Raw genomic sequence first — 24,839 nt, 5'->3', positions numbered from 1 at the left:
GCTACATCCCCAGCCCTTTCATTAACTGGTTTATTTGAGACAAGGTGTTGCTAACTTGCCCAGGCTGGCCTCAAATTTGCAGTCCTCTTGCTTCTAGCCTCTCAGGTAGCTGGGATGTCAGGCGTGGGTCACCAGGCCACGCTCTGGATTCATTTTCTTAATAGTGTTCTTCCAGGAGCAAAACTTCATTTTGAAAAAGCTCAATCTGTCAATCATTTCATTTACAGTTCATGCTTTTTGTTTGCTAGAAAAAAAATTTGCCCATCTCGAAGTCGATCTTTTTTCCTGTGTTTTCTTCTAAAAATTAATAGTTTTAGCTTTTACATTTAGATTGATCAATCATTTCGGGTCACTTTTCTCAGGGGTGTCCTTCGATGCTTCTGGAATCTATAAATGAATCTCCTATGACCTTCAACTTGGAGTCAATCTTGCTACCTACCTTCACTCCTTCACCATTCATCCATAAGCCTGTCCATTTTACTTGCTAAATAGAGTTCTTCCCTACTGTCCCCCTCCTCTCTTGCTTTGATAACACACCCTGTGGCTGGCTAACTGGCCTCCCTGCCCCAACTCTGAGACCATTTAACACCCCCACACTGCTGAGCAATCATTTAAAAAGAGATGTAACGATCAAGTTACACTCCCTGTGACCATGCTGGAAAAATCCGCAAAGGGTTCCTCAAACTCTCAAAATCCCAAATCACTTACTTCTTCCTACACTGAGTCTGCTCCACATTGGGGGGGGGTGGTCTTTCAACGCCCCTTCTGCCAATGTTGATACTGTCCACCCTCCCACCAAGTTAGCTCCATCCTTCTCAATTAGTCTCCCCCATAAAGGTTCTTCCAGCACCACGGATCTCTCAGAGGAGTGATTACTAATTTCAAATTTAATTTTATCTGATTCCCCCATGCACGTTTTCCTTCTCCATCGGCTCTCAAGACTTCAGGAGGCCAAGGACTCCCTGACACCCGCACACTGTACTCCCAGCTCCTCTAACATGGAAGAAACCTCAATACCTAAGTGATGACCTAAAAAAAAAAAAATGAATTGGGGAAACTGGGAATAATAAAAGGAGGGGCTGGGCTGGGGTTGTGGCTCAGGGGCAGAGCGCCTGCCTAGCACACAGAAGCACTGGGTTCGATCCTGGGCAACACCTACAGATAAATCAAATAAAATCATTTAAAAAAAAATCAAAGGACGGGCTGGTGCTGGCTGCCTGCGATTTCTTCAGCAGTTAAGTTCTTATATCTGATGTAAAATAACAGCCTTTGCCCTTTTCCCAGCAGCCCGCTAGGCGGAAGGAAGGCCTTCGCGACTAAGGTAGGGAGCAGAGGCGCGGGAGCCGGAGCGTCACCCAGAAATCCGGGCAAAACTGCGCTGCTCAAGGGGCGTCGTTCTCCAGAAATGGGGTTCTCCCTCAGGAGCTCGGTTCCCGCAGCTTTAGGTCGGGAGACGCTCACCTGGAACCGCTCCGCGACACACCTGCGGCCGCCGGGCGGAGTCGGCCGGGCACCGCGTGGGTGGGCGGACCAGGGTGGGTGGGGCGTCGGCTTATATAGCCCTCGGCTCCGCCCCCTCGCGGCGTGCGCGCGCCTCCGCGCAGGCGCGGTCGGCCGGGGGCGGAGGTTGTGGGCGGTGGCGGTGGTGGCGGTGGCGCGCGCGCTCTCGCTCCCTCGCGCCGGTTCGCGCTCCCGCGCCGGGGTGAAGGCGGCAGCGGCGGCGGCGGCAGCGGCGCGGGGGGAGGGCCGGGAGGGGGGTGGTTGGGGGGGATGGACCCGGCGCGGCGGCTGCAGCGGCAGGAGCCGGCGCTTGAGCTCGAGCGACGGCGCTGGCGGAGACGCCGGCTGCTCCTCCCCTCCCCGCCGGTGAGTGAGCGCCCCCGTCGCGGCCGCGGTCCCCTCACGGGCGGTCCCTCGGCCGTGTGTGGGGGGAAGAGTGCGGTGCGGGAGCGGGGCCCGGTGCCGCCGCCGCCGCCGCTGCGGGCCCGGCCTCCCGCTCGCGGCCTGGCGCCGCTCAGACCCTCGGTCGCCCCGGTTCGCGCCGAAGCCCCGGGCCTAGGGCTCGACCCCTGGGCCTGGTTTCGGTCCCCGGCTCGGTGTCCTGTCAGGTCGACCCCGGGGCTCCCTCGCCCACCCCTCACCGCACCCCCTTCCTGAGCCCCGGGGCTGAGGTGAGGCAGGGGCCGAGAGGACTGGGGCCGAGGCCCGAGGACGGAGCGGTCGGGAGCCGGCTCCGGTGGGGGCGGGGGTCTGAGCCGTGGGTCGCCTGGGTCCCCAGAAGTTGGCCACCAGGGCTCAGGCCGTTGCCACCTGAAACCAGTTGTGTGCCTTTTGTTTTGATTTGGAACTTGTTTTGTCGGGGAGGAGGGAGCCCGGGGAGGAGGGGGCCCGTCGTCCTGGGGAGCACGGGGTGGTGCGAGGTGGGGTGTGGGTCCCGGCTGGTTGGGTTTGGCCCCAGGGTGCCCTTTGTGAGCCCCTTTTTTAGAAAGAGGGAAGGGGGCGAAGAAGTGAGTCCCACCTCCCCCCCTAAAGGCCAGAGATCCCTCTGTGGCTTGCAGATCCCTGCTTCTGCAGCCTAAGGGAAGGTGTGTGTGCTGGTGGCCCAGGGGCTGGTTGGGTTCATCCCTGAACAGCGTGGATGCTGAGGATCCCCCATGTGGTTCTGTGGCCAAGTTCCTCTAGAGGCATTTGGCCACTTGAGCCATTTGGCCAATTCTCTTTTGCTTTGGTGACACATTCTGCCTGAGGCTTGGTAGATCCTAGCTTGTGCTTGCAGGCTGCTTCCATCCTGACTTGTTAGAGAAGTGGACCCTGGCCTCCCATCCAAAGTGATTCTAGAAGTCTGACTTACTCTTCAGAGGTACCTGTGCCCTAAGCGTCTTTATGATTTTTTTTTTTTTTTTTTTTAGCTTACTGTTAAAAAAAAAAAAAAAGCTAAACCATTCCAGGTCTTGAAAAAACAGTAGGCTACTTTAAAAAAAAAAAAAGTTGGATTTGTACAGACTTTAATAGGTACATTCTCTTAAATTTTTGGAAGTGATTGCTCAAGCCAAACCCTTATCTTTTTGAAGGACCTGTGATTAGTAATTATCCCAAAGCCTGAAGGAAAGAATCTTGTGAAAAATGTTAATGACATAAAATTCCTCCAGGAGGTGGGTACATTTTTTTCTTTCCTCCATTTGTATAGATCAGAAGATTGAGACTCAAATTGTGAGTAGGTGGTAGTTGTACTAGTGTCACATAACAAACAATGCTTATAGGTGGGATTTGAACTCAACAGTACCTGGTCCTGCACCAACAGAGTTGGCTTGTATTTTTTTTTTTTTTTTTTGAAATCACACACCCACTCTCTGGCTAGTATAGAAAGATTAAAAAGCTGCTTCTGGTCTGTGGGCGGTAACCTTTTAATTTTCTAAAGAGTTTTCAACTGCTTACAGAATAGATGCTGATCAGCAGCATAGGAAAAATTTAGATATCAGAAATTCATTAGCAAGTGTGATCTGGATCTGCTATAATTATGAGCATTTATTAAGATGTGGCATGGTGTTGATGCTCTGTACTATGTTTAGGAGATGTGATTTCTTAAGTTTTTGCATCTTAAGATAAACAGGAGCCCAGTCAGCTGACAATGGTTTGGCACCTTGCACTAATTCAGAGGACCTTTCGTGAGCAACTTTGTAGTCTACAATTTCCTGAAGAATCCCAGTGTCCTGGACTAGCTAGTGACCAACATTATTACTTTATTTCTCTCTCTACTAGGATATTTCCCATTTTATTTAAGAGTTTGTTCACAGCCTAAAACCTATGATGATTGAAGACTTCATATAATATGTGGTGACACATTATTCCTTTGGCTTGGTAGAAGTTTCAACTTCTCAGGTCCATAAGCCATTTATTAATTTTTTTCATCAAATATTTATTGAATCCTTACTTTGTTCCAGAATTTTTTTCTAAGAATCGAGCTTCAGGATGGGAACAAAACAGACAAGGGTCTCTGCCCTCACTGTGCTTTATTCTATGTCTCTGAGAGAATGAGGAATAGAAAAGCAAATAGAGAAGACCACCTCAGATAATAATATACCCAGCAACCAGTACTTTTGTAAAGTCAAAAAAGTAAATATTTTAGGCTTGGTGGACCATACAACTTCTGTTGCAGCTGTTCAACTTTGAGTGCAGAGGCAGCCTAGACAGTAGAAAAATTAGCATGCCTATTTTCCAATTAAATTTGGACAACAAAATTTGAATTTCATGTAATTTTCACATCATGAAATATTCATTTAAACAATCTCCCCCAACCTCTTAAATATGTAAAACTATTCTTAGCTTACAGGCCATTCAAATACATGGAACAAGCTGATTTGGCCTGCATGTAAGTCTGGCCTTTTATAGAAAAAGTTTACTGACCCCTGATAGAAGCTATGAAGGAAATTAAATAAGCCTGTGTGACTGGTGAGTGACTGGGGGTGGGGTGGGGAAGGGTTGCTAAGTGAGGGAGGCCTCATAGGCAGAGGGGTGTGAGTGGTCCTCTGAAAGATGGAAGAGCTTCTCTACCTGTAGAAATGAGTTCCTGTGTTCCGGAGTATTGAGCTTCCCCCCCACGTAACAGTCATTCTTGCCTTTTATTTTGTTGCTTGCCTCTTATTGGATTTTAAATTCTACCCTTTTCTAGAATTCAAGACTTGAAAGAGATCTTCTCACCCAGTTCTTCTTTCCTAAAATGTTCTTTGTGATTTTTCAGTCTCTGAACACCTTTTATGACAGAAAATTCATTTTAGACTTAATTGTTAGAATATTTTTCTTGTAGGATTTGACTTTCTTGTCTCAAGTAAACCTGCAGTGGAGTGGTGCTTCATTCCAGGATTAGGTCCTCAAATTAGTGCATGGGGCAAGGCAAAAATCACTTAAGGTGAAAATTGTACTTGAAAATTTCTTAAATTGCTCAAATAGTGTGCGTGTTTTTGTGTTTATAACTGTATAAAGCGTTTACTTTGTTTTGTTTGTTTTTTGTGGTTTTGTTTGGTACTAGAGATTGAACCCACTGAACTATATCCCCCATTCTTGTTATTTTAACTAAGAGTCTTGTGAAGTTGCATAGAGTCTCACTGAGTTTCTGAGGCTCCCCTTGAAGCTGTGATCCTCCTGTCTCAGCCTCCCAAGTTGCTGGGATTACAGCCCTGCACCACTGCACCCAGCTCCTGTATAGTTTTTATGCACACTAAAGCCTGAGAGAGAGACACTGCACTCTACCAAAGGAAGGAAGAAGGGGAATTAGTTACGTAGATATCTAGGCCTACAAACTATTTGCTCTTCAGAGAGTGGGGGATAGAGAAGAATTCTAATATGTTCCTGCTTCCATGCAGCATCGAATTCTCTTTTTACATGAAACCTTTACTACATTAATGTTTATAGATGTACTGTGAATCTTAAACAAGCTAATATATAGGAAAGGATGTGGCACATACAGTGTGCTAGGCCTGTTTGCAGGATTTGAATCTAGATTTTTGCTTTATTGGGTTCACATATGCACCATCCTTTGAAAAGTTGTGGAGAAGAACTTGGCCACCTGCTTCCTATCTTTCCATATTGGCATTTCCTGTTGTGGCTATAATGAACAGCTGTCACTTTCTTTGTCCTTGAATGTGGGCACATTTCACCAGAGGTCAGCTTGTAAGTTAAATGGGTATATGATGTAACCATTTTTTAGCCATGTGACCCTTAAAGTATTTGAACACTGCTATTATGTCCCTCATTTAAGGCTTTATTTTTCCGGGCTAAATTTTTAAATTAAACCTCTTTTAACTTTTTCTTATCTCCCTTCTGGTTGTCCTTAGGAGTGTACCTGTTTATCTTTTTTTTTTTTTACTTTGGTACCCTGCAGTACATTTTAAGGTACAAACTCAAGTTTTCTTTCTTCCTTGAAACCTTCCTTCACAACTCTTTTCCTCCTCTGTGTTTCTAATATGCTTTTAACTATACTTCTCATTTACTATTTTCTTATTTCTGTATCTTTCATGAGTATCTATCTACTCACAGTGAGACTGCAAAGCAGAGATCATATTTTAGCATCATTTGTGTCCTAGGTGCACTAAGTGAAATTATAAGTATATAGCCCATCATGAGTATTTCATTTTAAAAAATAAACATTAAGAACAAATGTTTTTAGAACAGTGTTAGATTTACAGAAATGTTATGAAGATTACCAGTGAGAATTCCTGTCTACCTTGCACCCAGTTTCCCCCTTTTTAAAAACATATCAATGTGGTTCATTTATCACAATGAACCAATATTGATGCATTATTACTAAGTCCATGCTTTATATTCATATTTCTAGTTTTTTCCTAATGTCCTTTTTCCATTCTAGGATCCCATCCCATCCAGATTACATTTTTGCAGTCATATTTCTTTAATTCCTCTTGGTTGTGAAAGTTTCCCAGACTTCCCTTGGCACCGTGGGTCCCTCTTTCCTTACCCCCAGTACTAGAGATTGAACTCAGATTGCTCTGCCACTGAACTACATCCTCTGTTCTTTTTATTTTGTATTTTGAGACAGGGTCTTGGTAAGTTACTGAGGCTGGCCTTGAATTTAAGATCCTCCTGCCTCAGCCTCCTAGATATGCACCACCATCCCTAGCTTCTACAAAAATTTTGTTGTTCAGATTGTTCTATCTTTGGCCACTTGTCCCTTCTTTGTGACATACCCAGTCATTGTGTGTGTGTTTTGGGTTACTCTCTTGTCAGTGTAAGATGCTTCCGGGTTCATCTTGCATATTCTCTGCTCCAGTCCTATAATCAGTCATTTCTCCAAGGAGTCCTGATTGATTTTATTGGGGAGTGGTATTAGAAGGCAGGCTCTGGGTGTTGGGTGTGCTTGTTCCTACCAGAGTGTAATTGCTTCTAGGCTCTCTAAAGGGGACAGATGAAGGAGTGTGTGTGCGTATTCACCTTTTATTTTCATATATCTATAGATATTTGTGTGTGTTACTATCTACATTGTTAAGAAGCTAAGCATGAGTTCATGATGTCTCCAACTCTAATTGCCACGTGGATAATTCACCTCTGGATTCACAGTGAGAAGCCTGGCTCGCACTGTCCATCCACTGACTTGATTCTTCAATTCCGTTGTTCGCCTACAGTGGAGTCTGTACACCTGTGGGACACGACTTTCTCAGCTAGAATGATACAGTGCTCGTGGATCGTTCCTTTTGTCTTTGGCCTCACAGACACTGCTCATTTTCAGCCTTCCTTTCCTTTTTAAGTTGTTGATGGACCTTTACTTTATTAATTTTTACGCAGTGCTGAGAATTGAACCCAGTGCCTCACACATACCAGGCAAGTGTGCTACTGCTGAGCCCCAGCGCCTCCAGCCTTCTTAGGTCAGCACTTGTTCTTCTTGCCCCTTCCTGAGTCTGTGTCATGTAGTTGTGAAAGATTTTGAGTGTGTGTATGTGTGTGTATGTGTGTGGTGGTGGTACTGAGAATTAAATCCAGGGGCACTCTACCTCTGGACTACATCCTCAGCCCTTTTTATTTTGAGATGGAGTCTGGTTAAGTTGCCCGGGCTGGCCTGGAACTTGCCATCCTGCTGTCCCAGGCTTCAGAGTTGCTGGATGGCCTGCATCATCATGCCTGACTGACTGAGATGCTTCTGTCCGGTTCTGTACTCCATACTGAGATGCCCATACTTTCTAATTCCTTAAGGATTTGCATTCATTTAGGTTTACTCTTTGTGCTGTCAAGTTCTGTAACTTTTGATAGCCTTTCAGTAGCTCGCATTCACCATTATAGAGTAGTTTCACAGCACTGAAAAGATTTGTGTCACACCTGTTTGCTTCTCCCACAACAGCTGTTGGCAGCCACTCGCTGATCTGTTTATTATCTCTATAGTTTTGCCTTTTCTAGAATAACTATGTTAAAAATTTTAAGTGTTTTCCTTCCTTCCTTCTTTCTTTTTTACACTAGCAAAGCAATTTTTCAAGTAGTGGGAAATACAAATACTAACATTTGGAGCTGAGTATGGTGGCCATGCCTGTCATCCCAGGACTCAGGAGGCTGAGGCAGGAGGATCACAGGTTGAAGGCCCTATTCCTATGTCAAAATAAAGGTCTAGGAATGTAATTCAGTGGTAAATTGCCCCTGGGTTCAATTCCTAGTACCTTAAACAAAACAAAACAAAACAAAACCTGCCCTGAACATTGTTGTGTACTTTTTTGTTTGAACATATGCTGTGCATTCTCCTGCACATGTAACCTGTGTATTTCTTAGGATAAATTTGTTGTCTTATAAAGTGGAATGTTACCCAGTGTTTTGACTTGGGGTAAAATACTGGAAGATTGCTACTTCTCCCTGACATGGTATTCAGTGAATACTGAATTCACGTAGTTTTCTTGTTGTCTTGACTCCCATTTTATAGAATGGAGAATTTTGGTTCAGATGAGGTAACAGTAGGTAGACTTCCTCTGGAATTCTGTCACAGAAACATCCTGAATTACGTATCACTCAGTTTTCTCTCTGAAAATAGCAAATGATCTCTCACAAGAAATTGTAAATAAGATCTACTGGTGAAGCTGGGTGTGGTGGCACATGCCTGTGATCCCAGCTACTCAGGCTACCGCAGGAGGATCATAAGTTTGAGTTGCCAACTAGAGCAGGCTTTTTTTTTTTTTTTTTAATTTTTTTTTTAGTTGTCAGTGGACTTTATTTATATGTGATGCTGAGAATCGAACCCAGTGCCTCACACATGCTAGGTAAGTGCTCTACCACTGTGCCCCAGCCCCAGCCCAACCAGCACATACAGAAACCCTGTCTCAAAATCTAAGTGGTAAAGTTCCTGAGTTCAGTCTCCAGTACCAGGACGAAAAAGAAAAGAAAAGAAAAAAAAAGGTGGTTAATGGTCTTAAGGAATCTCACTGTAGGAATTGTATTTCCCATTATGTATTCAGAGGGATAGTAGGCAGGATTCCCATCCTGTAATCTGTTTGGCATCAGGGATATTGTATTGCAGTGATTTTATTCTCACCACATTTCCCCTGGGGTTTGAACTATCATAGAGTAGTGTCAAATATTGTTGTTTTTCTTTTCCTATTTCAGCCTCTGACCCTGAAGCTTCATTTTGAAGCTTTTGCTTTGACAAATTCATTTTCTTCAGGAAGACTTGGCAAAAGTTTTCTCCTCTTGCCAGTTTGGGGCATCCTGACCCATTCATTGAAACTTAATGTTGTTTTTCAGACTTCAAAACAGGGCACATTCTTTGCTATCCTTGTAACTCATTTCTAAGTGACTTCCGGGTTCCCTGGAGACACTGAAAACTAGGTAGATTATATATTGACCACCACCACACCTGCTCTAAAGGAATTTCTCTGTAGGCAACCCCTTTAGTTTTTTTCTTTTCTTTTTCTTTTTCTTTTTTTATCTTTTTTTAGATGAGGGTCTCACTTTATTTCCCAGGCAGGCCTCCAACCCAAGATCCTCCTGCCTCAGTTTCCCCAGTAGCTGGGATCACAGGCATGTGTCATCATGCCCAGTTCTGTAGGCAGTCCCTTCAGAGGCGTGTCAGACCAGTGCCTGTGTAATAGAATGTGGGGATGGCTAAAGAAGATTTTAGTTTTAATTTTATTTCTTCAAAAGACAGACTCTATTCAGACAAGTAGCTAGCTTGTACCTTAGAGCTTTTTTTTTTTTTTTTTTTAAGGTGCTGCAGCAATTGAGCCCAGGCCCTTGAGCATGCTGGGCAAGTGCTAGAGCACTGAGTGACATCCCCAGCTCATAGAGCTCCTCCTTCTAAAAAAGGAATGATATTGATTCTAATTTATAGCAAAGTGTGATGGTAAATGAGTTCCGTTAATCACAATATTTTAAATTTTGGAAGATGGGCATATTGGCAGATAGTTTATTGTAATTTTTTTTCTTTTTGCAGTACTTGGAATTGAACTACCACTGACCCAGATCTGTAGCCCTTTTTATTTTATTTTGAGACAGGGCCTTGCTAAATTGCCCAGGCTTGTGATCCTCCTGCCTCAGCCTCCTGAGTTGCTGGGATTACAAGTGTGCTTCACCGCAGTTGGTTTGTGAAAATTCTTCATAGTGCTATTTTTTGTAATAATGTCTCATTATAATAAAAATCCCCGTCAGTGTGTGTGTGTGTGTGTGTGTGTGTGTGTATTTGTTTATCATTTCCAGGACTCTTCATTCTTTTGTGTAGTTTCAGGTTTCTGTGGGATATTATTTTTTTTTTTATGGACACAATACCTTTATGTTATTTATTTATTTTTATGTGGTGCTCAAGATTGAACCCAGTGCCTCACATGTTCTAGGCGAGTACTCTACCACTGAGCCACAACCCCAGCCCAGAGGACTTCTTGTAATGCAGGTTTGCTGGTGATGAATCCTTTTAGCTTGCATTTCTGAAGACGTGTTTAATTTGCCTTCATTTGTAGGCACTATGTTCATTGGGTATAGAATTCTAGGTTGATAGATTTATTCTTTTAGTACTTTAACGGTGTTGATCTGCATCTGCTCTTCATGGTTTCTGAGAAGTCTGCCGTCACTGGATTTACTGTTTCTTCCTGTGTTCATGATGTGTGATTGTTTTCCTTGGGCTACTTTTATTTTCCTTTCAAAGATTTTTTTTTGTAGTTAAATGCACATGATGTAAAATCTGTTATATTAACCATTTTCAAGCATACAGTTCATTGGCATGAAGTACACTCTTAATGTTGTAGCCATTCTTATATCCACTCCCAGAACTCTTTCATCTTGCAGAGTTAAAACTTGGTACCTAATAAACTCTAATAGCCCAATTCCCATCTCTCAGCTCCTGGCACCTACCTGTGAATGTGACTACTCTAAGTACTTCATATAAGAGGAATCAGACAGTGTTTGTGACAAAATAATGTACATAATGTACTCAGGGTTCATTCATGTTGTGGCATGTATAAAAATTTTTTTCCTTTTAAGACTGAACAATATTCCATTATATATATTCCACATATACATATATGTATATTCCACATATACATTTGCTTATCCATTCATATCCATTCATTCAGGATGAATGCTTGGGTTGCTTCCTTATTTTAGCTGTTAGGAGTAATGCTTCTATGAACACGAGTATGCAAGTATCTCTTAAAGACCCTGCTTTCAGTCTTTGGGTATGTAACCAGAGTGGAATTGTTGGATCATGTAATAATTCTTTTTATGTGTGCACGCATGTGCATACATGTATATTCTCTTTTTCTGTTTTGATGCTGGGGATTGAATTACATTCAATTTTTTTTTTTTTTTGAGAAACTGCAGTATAGTTTCCCACAGAGATTTTACCATTGTACCTTCCCACCAATAGTTCACAAGGGTTCCGGTTTCTTCACATCCTCACCAGTACACATATATTTATATTTTTTATAGTAACCATCCTAATTGATATGAGGTGGTTTTGATTTGCATTATAATTCTGATTTGCATTTCTCTGTTGGAGGTTTTGAGCATCTTTTTATGTATTTATTGGCCATTCTTGTATCTTCTGTGTTAGAAATGTCAGTTCAGGTCCTGTGTGTGTGTGTGTGTGTGTGTGTGTTTCAGTGATGGCAATTGAACCCCAGGCCTCACACGTGCTAGATTCTTACTCTCCCACTGATTAACATCCAGCCTGTTTTTCTGTTTTTGAGTCAAATTGTTTGCTTTTTGTTGTCATTGTTGAGTTTTAAGGGTTCTTTGGATATAAATCACTTTTTACATATACGATTTTGAAATAATTTCTCCCATTCCATTTTCTTCTGGCTCCTTTTAAGATTTTTCCTTGTCTCTGATTTTAAGTAATTTGATTTTCATGTGCTTTGGTGGAGTTTTAGCTCTCTATGCACATGTTTTGTTTTGACATTGGTGTGTATTGAGCTTTTTGAATCTGTGATCTTACAGTTTTCATCAAATTTGGAAAATCTTTGGTTATTATTTCTCTCATTCCAGTTATACATCTCCTGCTGGAGATCATCCCATAGCTCAAGGGTGCTCTGCTCTTTTTCTCCTGTCCTGTGGTTTTCTCAGTTTCATTTTGCTTAGTGTCTCTTGCTGTGTCTTTACATTCACTTCTCTTCTGCTTTAACCCCATGCACTGTATTTAACTTCAGCCTACTAGGCATATTCTGCAATCTGGAGTTTTCTAGAAGTGCAGTGATGTGGTAGATATCAAGAAATTAACGGAATTTGTTGCCAAAATAGAACAGATTTCTAGTTCTATACGATCTCCAATAAAGGTGCCCAAAACCACTCTGTGTGTTAAATTATCTTTGATGTCCCTCAGTTTCCACGTTGTTTCTCTGCCAAACCTACATATGTATTTATTGGCATGATTAGGCTACATTTTCTGCTGACATAGTCATTCCCATTAGTATTTGTTCACTGTTTATTTTTAAAGTACCAGAATGCTTGGTCTGCTTGGCAGACTACCTACATGTACCTATGCTTGTTTGTTTGTGGGATACAACTATCATCTTGCTATAAAAAACATGAAACAGATTTTCATATTTTATTTACCATCGTGCTTATTTGTTAGTAACCAGAGAGTTGGATTACCTTCTGAAATATTCCTTTGGTTGTTGCTGTCATTGATAACCCCCCCCTCCCCCAGTGCCAGCTGACTTGGCTCTTTGTATTGCCACTGTGATCTTTTAATGTTGGCTAATATTAAGTTGAAAAATTTTGCAACCTGAAAATTGGTAATTGTTTATCAGCCAGTCATTTTGCATTCAGTAGAATTTCTTTCTCCTTCTCTTGCCCCTCTGTCCCAGCAGGTGTTCCCCTCTGGAGAAGACACACCCACAGTTAGTACTTCCTTCAGATGTTGACACTTGGTGAACAGCTGCTCTTGGTCACAAGATTTAGAAGACAGTCCATCCTCCCAGATTGGATCTCTTTTTGTATGGATCTTCTATTTCTATGTCTTTTTTAAAAAGAACTTTTTTGGGAAACATTTTTGATGACAACTGTTCATCCTCATCTATGCAAAGAAAGGAAAGATATTGCTGGGATTTTGAGGAGGTATGTCTTTTTTTTTTCTGCAAAAATCACATCAGTGAGGCACTGACAGAATTACAAAATAATGACCCAGCCATGACACCTTCCTCTCTTTCAGTCACTGTGACAATTTCCTTTCTCCCATTTTCATTTTTTTTTCTATAGCTAAACAAGAACTTTTTGACCATATACGCTATATTAACTCATTTCTTAACATTCTTGCTGAATGTTATTCAACACTGGATTAGACTTAGAAGTAACAGGAAGCAGTTTGAATCTTAATTCCTTATGTTGAGATTCTGACTTTGATGAACTTTATTCTCATTCTGCATAAACCTCAATGGCTTGGGCAAAAGTCGTATCTACAGCATAATAGAAGGATATATGATTTTATGGTTTGGTTCAGTTTCATTTGCATAATTTGCATGAAGAAGTGTGATAATGTCCATTGTGAACTAAAAATTGAGAGTCTTCAGACTTCAGTTTTGACGTTATTACTGCCATGCTTTGAGAATTCAATTATATATTTGTTTTCTAACCTCTAAAATGGGCAAATTGTTACTTGTTTTATGTGTCTCGTAGGGTTGTTAAAAATCAAGTGAAGGGCTGGGGTTGTGGCTCAGCAGTAGAGTGCTCGCCTAGCATGGGTGAGGCCCTGGGTTCGATCCTCAGCACCACATAAAAATAAGTGAATTAATTAAAGTTATTGTATATATTTAAAAAAAAAAAGAATCAAGTGAGAAAATGTCATCAATAGGAAGGATCGTTGCTGGATTGTGGAGCTGTAGGCCTGTCTGTTCTTTTCACACAAAGCCTCAGCTGTCTTCCTGTCGGCTTTCTGATAGTATAAGCCTGCTGCAGTCATGAAGCAGACTGCTAAATCTCCATTCTTAATCATGGGTGCACAGAAGTTTTTCTAGTGCTTAAGTTTTTACCGAATAGGTGCTCAAGTGTACTGTAGTTTGAACAGTGGATTTGTTGAATGTGATGTTAAGAAAAGGCACCTTCTTAGTAAGGAACCATTTGTGAAGGTCTAACAGACATTGCTTTGAAGAGGAAACTCATTTGTTTATTATTTTGTGTATTTGACAACTGTTGAATGGTCATTGTGTTCTGGGTACTAACAAAATTCTTTGCTTCTGTAGAGCTTACTATGTTATATGGGGACATAGAGTAAATAAGGTAAAGATTAAATGTAACAATGCAGCTTGTAAACTTTTTAAAAAATGTCTTTATTTGTTTTTACTGGTGCTGAGGATCTAACCCAGGCGAGGCAGGCGCTCTACCACTGAGCCCCAGCCCCAGCCCCAACCGGAAACATTTGTTTTGAGTCCTGCTAAATTGCTTATGCTGGCCTTGAACTTGTGATCTTTCTGTCTCAGCCTCCTGAGTCATTGGGATTAAAAACTGCCACCATCCCTGGCAGTTTTAAAATTTATGATGACAAGGTCTAGTGAGAAAAGTAAGAGCAGGAAAAGGTTCTGTGGAGGGAATCAAGTGACTATAGGTGGCACAGGCCTCACAGATGACATTTGAGTAAAGGCTTAGCAGAGGTGAGGGAGTGAGTCACACAGATATAAAGAGCCCTCTGGAGAAGGCAATGGCAAGTGTCAAGGCCCTGAGGCTGAAATGTGGCTGAGGGATGGCTAGGGTGGGTGAGGGTGGCTGCTTTCTTTTATGGTGCCATATTGAAAGGCTTGTAAACTTTAGCATGCACGGGAATTACCTTGGAGATCCTCATTTAATTCAGATTCTGATTTCGTAGGCCTGAGGTGAAGGGGAGCGCATTTCCAATAAGTTCCCAGGTGCTGCTGAGGCTGCTGTTGCTTTGTGAGACTTGAGCTTTTACCCTGAGTAAATGGGAAGTCTTTGGAGGTTTGGGGTAGTCGGACGACATGGTCTGATTTCCATTTTGACATCATCCTGCCTATGACTGCTGTGTTGGTGGTCATCTAACTGGTAGTTAGATGCAAAGACAAAAGCAGGAGGACCACTTAGGAGTTTGTTATTATAATTGAAAGAAAAAAATGACAGTTTGCACCAGGGAGTGCGCAGTGGCACACGCCTGTCATCCCAGCAGCTCAGGAGGCTGAGGAAGGAGGATTGCGAGTTCGAAGCCATCCTCAGCAACAGCGAGGCGCTAACCAACTCAGGGAGACTCTGTCTCTAGATAAAATACAAAATAGGGCTGGGAATGGGGCTCAGTAGTTAAAGTGCCCCTTGTTTAATCCTTAGTCTTCCCCCGTCCCCCCCCCCCCAAAAAAAAAAAGACTGTATGTTGCACTAGAAGGTATCAGTGACTGGTAACAACACAGTCTGAGTTGATAGTTTTCAAGTGTAGTCAACAGGTTTCGAGGGTAGATTGAATAGGTACTGTGAAAGAAAGTGGAGTTGGGGCAGATCTTGGAGTATGTAGTTGCTACTTGTTGAGATGGGAAAGACTGAAAGAAAAACAGGTTTGGAGGGAAGAGGTCTTTCTGGAAATGAATGGTAACGATGGCCGATGGCTGCACAACATTATGAGTGGACTTGACCGGACTGCACTTTAAACTTAGCAATGGTTCAGATAATAGATTTTACATCATGCACGTTTAACCACAAAAGAAATTTTGAAAGGAAGTAAAAGTAGCCTGAGGACACCACCACAGGTCATGTGCAGAGTTAGAGACCGTCTTTCAAGACTCTTAAAGATGTACCGGGGACATGTTCTCTTCAAAGAATGTTAGAGTTTATAATTTTACACTACATAATACAGAGTATCATGTAGAAGGTGGAAAGCCAGGTATGTGGTGCACACCTGTAATCCCAGCTACTGGGGAGGCAGAGGCAGGAAATTCAAGGGAGTCTGGGCTACTTGGGGAGAACTGTCTCAAAATTAAAAATGAAAAGGGCTGGGGTTGTAGCTTAATGATACACCGGGTTCAATCCCCAGGACTGTTTAAAAAAGAAAAATAGTGGAAGGTGGCAGGGATTTGTGTATTAGAACTAGGTTTAGGGGCTGGGGATAGAGCTCAGTTAGTAGAGCGCTTGCCTCACACGCACAAGGCCTTGGGTTCAATCCCCAGCACCACAAAAAAAGAAAAAAAAAGAAAAACAACTAGATTTAGTTTCCAGTTACTGCTGTTTGCTGTGTGCAGTGGGAAATTTATGAGATTTAATTTTCCCTTGTGCTCTTGGGGACAATATCTACGTCCCAGGGTTTTGTACACTCCATATAATTTATGCTAACTTAATGCCTGGCACGTAGACGACATAAAATTAATGCCAATTCTTTTTGGTAGCAAGTATTCGGACAGCATTGCTTACATTTTTCTCTTTTTCTGTTTATACATTGCAGCAAGGTAAGCTGGGAGGTTGGTTATATCAGCAAATCTGCTGTGTCTTTGAGCTTTATAAACATAAACTAGAAGTTGCTGCTTGTGTGTTTCTTCTGCACCATGACCAGTTCTTCAGCTCTCCAGCACCCTGCCAGGTGTCCAGCAATTCCATTTAGTTCTGACACTGTCTGCCTGTAGTTGGTCTCAGATCTCACACGTTAAAGGGCTGAGTCCCACAAACTTTAGATGCCAGTAACTAGTCCCTGGCCACCCACACTTCTGTCCACCTTGGTTGCAGATTCAGGGGTTCCCATACTTTCCCTGAGGTTCATAATCGACTAGGAGGACTCCTAGAACTCTGGGAAACACTTTGCTTACGTTTACTGATTTACTATCAAGGGTATAACTCAGGAAAAGGGAGCCCGGCAGGGCGTGGGGTGGGATGCAGCGCTTCTATGTGTCCCCCACCCTTGTGTTCCCCAGCCCAGAAGCTCTCAGACCCCATCATCAGTCGTCTCCAGCTCCTCTCCTTTCTCCAGGGGTTAAAGGTTTCAGGACAACTGTCCAGTCTCAGGTTAGCTCTCCTGGCACCCACCCCCCCGTTCTGAAGCTATCTGGAGGTCCACCTAGAGTCACCTCATTAGTGTGAACTCAGTGTGGTCAAAAGGAACCTGAATAACAAGGTGGTTCTATCACTGATGAAATACCAAGGGTTTTTAGGAGCTGTGTGCCAGGAACCCAAGGGGGAAAACCAAATTTTTCTTAAACCACACTACTATTACTTAAAACTGGATCTTGCTTTTAGGCCAGAGGGCTGGGGGAGAACTTCAGTGTTGAATTTCTGTAGGCCATTGATAGGTCCCTTTATTTGGTCATGGCACTACTGCTTGGATTGTTGGTAATGTAAATAACATTTGTCTCTGAGATCCTTAGAAGAAAGGTGTCAGTGAAACAGCTAAATGCCGTGTTCTTGAGGAGTCTTTATCAAATTCCAGTATCCAGTATTGTTTCTTTTTGCTTAGACTTGTCCTCAGATGGCTGTACTCTAATCCTGTGACGGAGCTGATTCTGCAGTGTGATGTGATAAAAACAGATCACTTTTCTGACAGGAACGAGGCTCATTTTTCTTAAACTATTGGGTCATGAAATTTGGGTTGAAATCCCTTTTGATGGTCTTAATCTATTCTTTTCTGTGATACTAGGGATTGAACCTAGGGCCTTCAGCTGGGATTACAGGCGAGAACCACCATGCCTGGCTCTTAATCTCTTTCATGGTAAACAGTATGTGAATTTCCATAGTCAAAAGAGGAGACAGATGAATTCTTTGGAATTTCTAAAGTCTTTCCTGCTGGTACAGGTCCCTCTTCCTCCATCTGCCTGTTTTAATATGCTAAGTGAGAGAGATGTACATTGTCTTGTTCAAATACAGGAGTTTCCTTAGAATGTAAGCCTTAAATTAATATTTTAATCTGTGAATGTGTGTGTTTTACTGGGAATCAATCCCAGGGCCTTGTGTATGCTAGGGAGGTGCTGTATCAGTAGGCTGTATCTACACCCCCCGCGCCCCCACTTTTTAATATTTTTTTTAGTTGTCAATGGACCTTTATTTTATTTATTTATATATGGTGCTGAGGTGGAACCCAGTGCCTCACACACGTTAGGCAAACACTTTACCAACGAGCTCCAACCCCAGCCCCCCCAGCCCTTTTAATATTTGAGACAGGGTCTTGTTGTGATGCCCAGGCTGTCCTGGAACTTGTGATGATCCTCCTGAGTAATAGGATTAGAGGCATGTGCTACACTCCCTGGCTTTAAATGTTTTAAAATATCCAGTGTACAAGAGCAAGCTCTAGTCTCACCTAGTACCTAGCAGAGTTCTTGGCACTTATTAGGCATTCAATAAACATTTTGCTCTGCTAAGAGTTTCAAGTGTCTCCTCTAGTCTTTGTATGGTCTACCTGTGTGACCCAATGGAAATCCATTTCTTATTTCGAAAATCACTGGAATCCTGTTTTACTCTGATTCAGTGACTCAGATCATTCTTATTCTTATTTTTAAAAATGTGCCTTTCCTGTGGCCTTTAAGTCACTCTGTTGAAAACAAGCAAGTGCAGAGTCATCATCAGATAGGTTGACTTGGGAAGTGTTGTGAAATTACTTACCCTGTGTGGCCTGTTATTAGCTTAGCTCTTTGTTCTTTATTTGCTCTTGAAGAATAGCTTTACATTTTCTATCTGTACCAGTTTCAGGCCAGATATTTAGAAAACAAGTAGATTTCTTAGCACCTGCCCAGACAGGAGAGAGTGGAAGCTTCAGAGGCTGGATTTTTTCCCCTAATCATTTATACGCTTAAATAGTACCCTGTGCAGATGGTTCATGGCCATGAAAAAGACTATTATTTGAAAAAAGCTTTTCTTACGACAGGTTTAGAAAAATCTGGCCAGTTGAGCAAAACTTTTCACATTTTTCATGTATTTTCCTATGTTTTTACATTTCATATTTGACAGTGATTGTAAGTATTCTGAAGAAGTATAGCATTATGATTGTCCAATGTTGAATCTGGTTTTATTTCACATTTGCTTGATTTTTTTCTCTATTACTTAGAGAATTAGCATGCTCTCTCAAATATTCTGAAATACAGTTGTTTTGTTTCCACCTTGCAGAAATAACTTTTCCTCCATGTTTTGGTAGTTAGGATTTTCTTTGCTGCACCCTAAAAAGAGACAACCATTAAAAAGAGGAGGAGAGGACCCCCTCCCCAGATTATTTAATGCCTTTAGACTTAAAATTGATGTCACTGTTGACAGTCTCATTGTTAACATTCTTCTAGGTCTCATATCCGCCAGTTCAGTGAAAGCTGCATACTAAACTTTTTTTTTTCTGGAATCGTGGAGAGCAGTTAAAGTTCCTCCTCCTGAAGGCTCAGTTGAGTCTCCTGAAACAAATGGACAGTAGGCAGATTAACCAGTGAACAGCGTGCACGTGCAGAGTGCAGAGGAGCCACCAAATAAAGGGATAGATAGCTGACGGGGGAGGCTGATGGGTACCCTCATCTTCATAGAAGAGAGGTAGCTGTGCTATTTTAGAGGGTAGATCATGGTTTTTGGATACAGAATGAACCTGCAGGACAGACTGTGACTTGGGATCAAGTTCCTCTGGGCTGTAGGTGTGGTGTTTGAATTTTAGTCTCCTCCTCTGTGGTCTGACTTTAACCTTCCTTGCTCAGTGACATTTCAGTAAGAAGACTGGAGGCAATTGTGTTCTTTGGTGGATCCAGTTTTTAAGTAGACCTCCAGAGAAAGCCTACCCCTGCTTTTTTGTTTTTCTGCTGGTGGTCTCAGCATGAAGTCTGAAGCAGTGTGTGTGCAGCATGCATATTCTCTCTCTCTCTCTCTCTCTCTCTCTGTCTCTGTCTCTCTCTCTCTCTCAGTACTAGGGATTGAACCCAGGGGCTGTTAACCCCTGAGCCACTTCCTTAACTTTTTTAAATTTTGAGATTGGGTCTCGCCAAGTTGCTCAGGCTGGCTTTGACCTTGCCTCTGGGATTACAGGCATGTGCCACCACACCCAGTTGAAAACTGCATATTTTGAGGTATTGTTTCCTGAGCCCAGCTGTGGTGTGGAGGCAAAGGAGGGTTAGACCTGCCATTGAGGGAGTATTTACTGAATGCCAACCCTGCTCAGTATTGGTAGGAAGTTGGGATTTGACGTGTCACTAGTCTTCAAGAACCTTACATTCCAGCAAGGAAAGAGGAAACCATCAAGAATAACCACTAGAGGCCACATGGTTTGTATGATGGAAATGCAAAAAAGGAGACCAGGTGGATACTGAGGTGGTTAGAGAGGTGTTGATCTGTGGCCTGTATTTACATCTGTTCAAACATAGGTTGGAGAAAAAGGATGACATCGTTCATATGAAAAACAGCATGAACGACAGCACGGAGACAGACTAATCTTACACCATGTGTTTCTGCATCTACAAAATGAGCCTAACTCATCCTTGACCTTTTGAGGATACTGAGTAAGGTCAGTTTAAGATCTGAACTGAGAAGGAGAGTTGAAACAAAGGATATGAGGAAGGCTAGCTTTCTTTCTTTCTTATAGAATGGTTTTTCTCATTCTTTGATTTTTTTTTTTTTTTAATTCATAGGTGGGCTTATGCAGGTGAGGACGGTGGAAGTGTCAAGATGTTCTAATCCTGAAATTGTGTGAAAGAAATATATAAAAAAGTTATGTCATATGCTGAGAATATACATTAGTAAAAATGCTGTGAAGAAAAATTGCTGTCTCAGTTAGGTGTGGAGGTGCACACCTGCAGTCCCAGCTAGGTGAGGGGTCCTGTAGTCCAGGAGTTCAAGCCCAGCCTCAGCAATACGGCCATAGCCCACTTCAAAACAGAAGCAGAAAACTCCAGAAAAGGAAATGATTGCTCTCTTAAGACATCTGTTTTTTCAAAAGTCTTTCAAGTTTCAAACTGGAACTTTAAAAAAAAATCAGCATGTGACAAACTACTTTATGATAATTTGCCAGTTCATAGTCAATAAAACCAGTATGTGCACTTTATGTCTTTATGGCAGATAATGCTAATGTATTGAATTTCTGTCTTTCCTGTATGTGGGAGCCAAGAATTCTGTCTGTAGCAAATAGTGAAACTACAGAATACAGCTGTGGCCTCGGTGTACCATTAGGAAGCAGATGAAAGGCGGAAGACTCTGAAGCATAGAGTGTATTTATTTCATAATCTAAATTTAGAAATCGGTGGGGTAAAGGTCAGGCTAGGATGTGAAGTCATCCAGAATAGTGAGTGCATTCCAATTTGATCTGCATCTCCTATTCTGCTGTTGATTAAGAGCAGTGAGTGTCCTTAAAATGTGGTGTGTGGTAGCTGTGATCTCTTATATAAGCTTTGTATGGCTGACTCCCAAATCTGCATCTTTGCCTACCATCCTACTGCCTGCTGGATAGCTCTCTCCCCTCTCCCTCTCTCCCTTTCTCTCTCTCCCTCCCTTTCTCTCTCTGTTTTATCTCCCATCTCTGCATTCCCATGTACTTCTGCCTCCTCAGGTTTTGCTTATCTTCTTCAATGCCTCATCATTCACTTAACCAGGACACAAAATTTGGAATCATCTTTGATTTCTTCCTCTTTTTTTGAACTTCTCAGATATTTTTTCTGAGACTTTAGAATGTTTCTTTGTTCACACATTTACTTTGTTTTATTCTGACTCATCTGTTGAGCCCCCTTTATTTATGAGGCACTGTACAGGATACTAGGGATGTAGTGAAAAATAACACATTATTTCCTTGTAGAGTTTATAGTCTGAGCTTTCTTCCTTTATTTCCACCCCTGTTGGGTACTGGGGTAGCCAGCCTTATTGCACCTAGTTATAAACATAATATATGCTTATTTTAAGAAGTGCAAGAATAACAGAAATGTATAGCACTGCAGGATACTTTAGCAAAACTATAGAAGGAAGCCCAAGGTGGCACTGTAATAGTTTTTAGAAGGAGCATGAACTTGAGAACTTCTTTTGCATTCACAGTTAGTTCTGGGTGAAAATAAACTCATCTTTTATAAACAAGAACACAGCATTTTAGCTAATATCTAATTTCAGTATATTTTCATCAATCCTAAAAGAAACTCTGTATGCATTGAATAGTCATTTCCAATTTTCTCTCACCCTATTCTTGAATAAACACTAATCTCTTTTTTCTTTTTCTGGGATTTGCCTGCTCTGGATACATCATATAATCAGAATCATGCATTGTGAAGTCTTCTGTTATTGGCTTTTTTCAATTTGCATATTTTTAAGGTTTATCCATTTTGTAGCATGCATCAGAATTTTTTTTTTTGTAGTTGTTGCCAAATAATATTACATTCTGTGCATATGCCACATTTTGTCTATACATTTATCAGTTGATCTACATTTAGTTTGATTCCACTTTTTGGTTGTTAGGAATAATGCTGCTGTGAACACGTATGTCCAAGTTTCCAGGCACACACATGTCTCCGGCAGTGGAATTGCCGAGTCTTAGGGTGCCTCTTGTTGAGCATTGTGAGCATCTGCCAGACTGCCAAAGTGCTTGGGCCACTGTACCTTTACCTTTGTTATATTTTGACTTAACTATTCTAGTGGATGTGAAATGGGTGTGGTTTTCATTTGCATTTCCCTAAAGACTAGCAGATGAGCAGTTTTTAAAAGATTATATTGGCCATTTGCATATTTTTTGAGAAATGTTTATTCAGATTCTTTTTATTAAATTAGGTTTTCCTAATTATCTTTTTCTTTTAATTCTTTTTTGTAGTTGGACACAGTACCTTTATTTTATTTCTTAATTTTTGTGGTGCTAAGGATTGAATCCAGCACCTTGCTTACATGACTACATATAGGTGGTTGGAAAAACTGTTTGAATTCTAGATAGTCTACACATTCCTAGTTCAATAGATTAAAGTTTTTAAAAAGTGATTTATTTTCTTTTTGATATAAAAGTAGTAACATGTTATTGCTGGCCTACTTGGGAGAAGGATCGAAAGTTCAAGTTGAGCCTGGGCAACTTAGACCCTGTCTCAAAAAACATTAAGGGCTGGAGATGTAGCTCAGTTGTAGGGTGCCCCTGGGTTCAATCCCCAGTACTGTGCTAAAAAACCAAAATTAAATAAGTAAAGTAATAATATATTTGTTATAGAAAATTTAGGAAAGCCTGGGTGTGGTGGCACACGCCTGTAATCCTCGCAGCTCGGGCGGCTGAGGCAGGAGGATTGTGAGTTCAAAGCCAACTTCAGCAAAGGCGAGGTGCTAAGCAACTCGCTGAGACCCTGTCTCTAATAAAATACACAATAGGGCTGGAGATGGGGCTCAGTAGTCTAGTGCCTCTGAGTTCAGTCCCCAGTATCCCCCACCCCACCCCACCCCAAAAAGAAAGAAAATATTGGAAAAGGCTTGGATAAATATTAATCAGAAAGCTATCACTTCTCATAATTTTCAGCAGTAACCAGTGTCATTTTGATACACGTGTAGGTTGTAGTCTCAGGTGCAGACTGCCTTTATACATGTATTTGATGTGGATGGTAGGGTGCATACTGCTTTTTTTTTGAACCTGTTCCTTCTTAATGAAGAGTTGTTGATCACTAAAGGTAAATGGGTGGGAAATGTTCAGCTGTTTAGCATATGTATTTTTAAGATTATTAGGTAGTCATCAGTTAAATCAACTATTGGTGATTATTTCCTGCTTTGTTTTATGTCATCAAGTGTTTTTGTTAATGCCTCAGACATTGTTTTTTTCAGTTGTCATTGGTGATTGAGAAATTAAAAATCACGCAGTTTTACTGGCATAGGGAGGCAAACTGCCCTGTATCCTCAAATCATGGGTGCTAGACTATGGTGTGCTTGTGATTAATGGAAAGTTCCTTTTTCAGGCAAGCAATGGGAGGAAGACAGTGTCAAATTACTTTTGAGCAAAACAGTTAAAAGGTATTGTATCTATGTATTGTTTTTCAAAACATGGCTACAGTGACCAGGAACTGTGACTTTGACACATCACCTTTTTCTCCTTATCAAAGGTTTAAATGTATTAGAGTAGAATATTGAAAATATTGCATGCAGGGTTTATGGCAAAATGAGGGAAATGAAACTATGGAGAAATCAGGACCTTAATAGAAATTAGCCGTGGACTACAAGATTGTTTTGTTCTTAGATTACTTCTATATTTATTTGCCTCAGGTTGTTTTTCTGTCAGTTTACCAGCTACCATGTTTGTGTAAGTCATATTATTGCTTTGATAGTTGGGAAGAAATAAAAAGTTTTTGCAGATATGCATATCTTCAAGCTTGTTTAAGATTGTTTCTAAGATCATCAGTTACTTACGTAAAATGTCATTAAAACTAGTAGAAGAACTCATGAATTTGACCTATGCCTATGAATAAGAAAGTCTGTCTTTCCCATCAGGCAAGGCATGGTAGTGCATCATGTATGTGTTTTAATCCTTTTTTTTTTTTTTTTTTTAGTCTCTTCATCTCCATCCATGCTTGTGTTAAAATCTGAGGACATTGAAATAATGGTTTTGATCCTGAGTACTCAGAATATTTCCTTTTTATATGAAAAAAATTAATTGTAAAATGAGAGATCGCATTACAAATGATCTGTAAGTCCTGTAATTCTCTGATTGATTCTCATTTTCCAGTGTCTTAAAGCTGTTTAATAGTTTGCCGAGATGTCTAGGAGGATGGCATTCCCAAACTTGAAGTGTTAGCCGTGTGCAGCTCGTCCCCGTGGAGAGAGGTAGCTCTGGTAGTGGAGAGGGTGAAGTTCTGGCTTTTTCACTTGCTGGCTGTGTGGCCTTTAGATGTCACTTAGGCCTCATTTCCCATCTGTAAGATGTGAAATAACAGCAGAGACCTCAGGGTTGTTGTGAGGATCAGTTGAGATGATGTGTTAAGAGGCACAGAGAACTACAAGGTGCTGTTGAATGCAGGGTGGGGCTGTGAAGAGAGGTCCCATCTAGGAAAACTAGTTTCCTATTC

At 41.6% G+C, this 24,839-nt stretch overlaps 1 protein-coding gene across 9 annotated transcripts in view; it reads left to right on the top strand.

The window, feature by feature from the left end:
• The first annotated feature begins 1,771 nt into the window (after positions 1-1,771).
• Positions 1,772-24,839, top strand: part of Tmcc1 (transmembrane and coiled-coil domain family 1) — a 166,280-nt gene continuing 143,212 nt past the window's right edge. For 4 of the 9 annotated variants that reach the window (XR_003300269.2, XR_003300268.2, XM_026382996.2 and 1 more), the window contains exons 1-2: positions 1,772-1,866; positions 12,783-13,029. The gene's annotated coding sequence lies outside the window, so the exon portion shown is untranslated. Of the gene's footprint in view, positions 1,867-2,841; positions 2,861-12,779; positions 13,030-24,839 lie in introns of those variants that run through there. The other 5 variants (XM_026382997.2, XM_077793428.1, XM_026382995.2 and 2 more) reach the window with 4 other exon arrangements.

This window comes from Urocitellus parryii, chromosome 16, assembly GCF_045843805.1.
Source record: "Urocitellus parryii isolate mUroPar1 chromosome 16, mUroPar1.hap1, whole genome shotgun sequence".
NCBI lineage: Eukaryota > Metazoa > Chordata > Mammalia > Rodentia > Sciuridae > Urocitellus > Urocitellus parryii.
Note: the sequence above shows the minus strand (reverse complement) of the source record. Positions and strands in the feature narration are given on the sequence as shown.